A 3,601-nucleotide genomic window follows, 5' to 3' on the forward strand; every position below is an offset into this window, starting at 1 on the left:
CCGCCGTCGTCGATCCTTCCGGACTCTGCATTCGAGCTCTCCTTCTCGTGACGATCGGTGAATGAATCATCTGAACCCTCTGATCCCGGACGAGCCCCCAAAATGTTGCGCCCGATGCACGAGATTGCACTCGGATAGTAACGCACACTCCCGAGCCACGGAAATGAAGAGACTCAAGGATTAAAAAATAGGAAATAAGAAGTAGTTTATTCAATAACGTTGGCACCACGAGATCGTCAGCACAGAAGTAGCGTATCGATAATATGTGTAATCGGCGGAGAAGCACGTCCGTACGTCTTGACTGCTCTCTGAAGATTTGACAGTTGTTCACCATCAACAACGGCACGTCGTCTTGACAACGCGACACCACGGGTGTCAGCACAGCACGGCATGCGACGGAGCATTGGCGTATCAGTGGTCGTGATCAAAACGTCATATATGACGTCATTAATCGCGACCGCATCGAGCTCGCGACACTCATGGTTCGTACGTGGGTCAACGTGATCGTTTCGTCGTCTGCTATCTTTTGCGCGGATATTTTGTTTTGTGTTCCCAGCTTTAGCGAATTTGTAGCAATAATGGAAAAAGTTTCTTTATATGATCCGGAAAGAGACATTATAGTTGATGTTACTTTTTCTCCGGAAGATATTTTACGTGCGCAAAATGGTAAGTAATATATTCTGAATGTTATAAGACATTACTTTTTCTTAATTAACATACTTAACCTTACTTTGTTCAAGAACATTCTGCTTTAATGCAATTTTCTTTGATTTTAGATTTAGCTTTTGCAACGTCTTTATTAAATGCAGCTATGAAAGACAAAAATATAACAAAAGATACAGAAAGTATTTCTATCAAATCAGTCCCAACTCAACAAATCACGCCTATAGTTCAAGAACCGACACATGAAACAAATGCTGAAATAGATATTTCGAATGATGATACTGTTGACAGTACGTTAGTTAAAACATTTATTCAATTTTTAATGAACATTGAATGAACCAGTTGATCACAAGTTTAATGTGCATTTCAGGCTGCGGTCCACTTGCTTCTTCCAAATGGTCTGAACGTTACGCTACAAACGCTACGCTCCGATTGGTCCATTACTATTTCGAAAGCTACAATTGCTACGTGAACGCTCCAGCCAACCCACCTCCCGAGGTGAGGCAGTTGAAGCGAAGTGGAAGCAAAAACGATGACGTATTGATGACGTAATCAGAGTTCCTGGGAGCGTTCCGAAGCATCAAATGGACCAGTCATATCAGTGCTACAAATGCTCTGTAGCGTTTGAAACGCTAAGTGGACCTCAGATTCTATGTATAGGTGGTCGACAGCTGCTGTACTGTTACTATTAGACACGTATAAAAATTTTCAAGATAAAATTTTCAGTGGAAAATATTCACATAAAAAAATATGGGATGAAATTAGTGCAATTCTTGTGGAAAAAGGACATACGACCACAGGGCCACAATGTGCGGCAAAACTGAGAAGCCTGAAAAACGTTATAAAAGCGTGAAAGATCACAATAATGTATCAGGCAATGATAGCGGACTTGGCAATTTTATGAGGTTCAAGAAAAATTAGATTAAAAATGTAGTGAAAAATTTATCCTACATTTCTTCTTATATTTTAATATATGTATCTTTTGCAGATTATGGATGATATCTTTTCAAAAATAGCCTGGTGCTCTCCAGTCGCCGTTGCATCATCAATGGGACTTTCTGTTAAGCAGGTCAAGAACTCAGAATTATTTGTTAATACAGAGTCTACATCTGGTAAGTTTATAAACTATTCATGTTGTGGTCTATTTTTCAAATATTAAAATAATAATTGTATAATGTAAAAGGATAAATAAAAGTCAGATAAATAAATAGGAAACGCGCGCGCGTTTTATCACAAAAATTCAAATAAATATTCAAATAAACTAAGAAAACAATAATAAAATTATAAAATTCACTCTAGAGAGAGCAAATCGACAATTTACATGCATTACATGTTTCAGCTGTATGATTCAGCTCTCTTTAGATGTACAACTAAAATTATATACAAAAATCTATCTTATTACATTAAAAAATGCAACGCGATATAAAGATAAGAATCACTTGTTGTTAAGATAAGAATGTTGAAGAAAAGTTGCAATGGACATTCTGAACAGAATAAAACCGACATCGTTTGATGAACAATGTCGGTTTTATTCTGTCCAGAATGTCCATCGCAATTTTTACTTGTCCTTTTACATTATACAATTGTTATTTTGAAATTAAGAGAGTCCTATACTTAATCAACGTTTTTTTTCAAATATTAGTTGAGAAATAAAAACTTTTAATATTATTATATCTGATTGTTATCACACTTAATTGTTATGTTACATTTATTTAGTTCAAATAATGAAAATTTGAATTAAAATTTTATTTAAATATTTAATAAATGTTTTTTTTATAGAGCTATCATCAACAGAAAATATACATGGTATTAAAAGAAAAAATCCATCAGCATCAAAAAAAAATATGTACGGTCTGTTTAAAGAAAAAGCTAGATCAAAAAAATGAACACGAGAAAGCAAAAGCTGAAAGGCTGAAAATGGACAAGAAATTCCTTGCAGTTTTGACTAAATTAGCTGAAAAGTAGTTAATGCTTAACTTATAAAAAGTATCTTTTAAAAAATACAATGCTTTTCCATTCCTTTTTCCAAAGTTATTATAGCTAATCATAACTAAAGTCTCTATTCTGTAACGTTTAACAATCGTATTTCATATTCTGTAAGAATTGATCAATCATAATAGAGTATTCTACTTTTACAGTCGAATGAGAGGGGAATACTTGAGTGTGATTGATCAACTCTTACAGATTATGGAATATGGTTATGGCCAATATAAATGCCCTTTAATAAATTAATGATTAATAACACATCTTTTATTTTTTATGTAATATTTTTTTTGTTTTGTAATACCTCACACTTAGATGAATTTTAAGTTGGCGGCATACAATATTTTTTTCTCGCTGAATTTATATTTTGCTACCTTATATTTGCTACTTTATATTTTGACAATCGAGAATTCAGCAAGAAAACATGCGTCGTGTGTCCTCAAGTTTTACTTATTGTTTTGTGTAAAAAGAGAAATTTATATTAATTTTATTTTGTTTAATACTGATATATTACACTCATGTTATACTACTTATATAAGACAAAGTTATTATACGATCTCATTTACGTTTACTTTACTACATTTATCAAAACAATTAAAAAACTTATAATATAATAGTTTATATATGTTTTGTATTTCTTATATTTTATAAGTATATCTGTAAAACCTGTAAATGTGATGTTCTTGTAAATAAAATTATAACACATCAAATAAAGAGCAATGAAATTGTGGTATGAAGCTTGTGCCTCTTGCGTTATGTGTAACGCGCCTTTTCTCATTCAATGCCCTGTGGCTTGCGTTGCGTGGTGCACTGTAGAATTTACTGAATGCTGCTTGATAGACAAAATTTCTTTATTTTGCTTGTACAAGAAAAGAGCTTAGCATGCTCGTACGGATGAGAAGATACAATTAAACTTAGAAGTAAAAAAAATGTCATGTCGTCTTGTAACGAACGG

Source organism: Trachymyrmex cornetzi, unplaced genomic scaffold (genome assembly GCF_001594075.2).
Source record: "Trachymyrmex cornetzi isolate Tcor2-1 unplaced genomic scaffold, Tcor1.1 scaffold903, whole genome shotgun sequence".
NCBI classification, from domain to species: domain Eukaryota; kingdom Metazoa; phylum Arthropoda; class Insecta; order Hymenoptera; family Formicidae; genus Trachymyrmex; species Trachymyrmex cornetzi.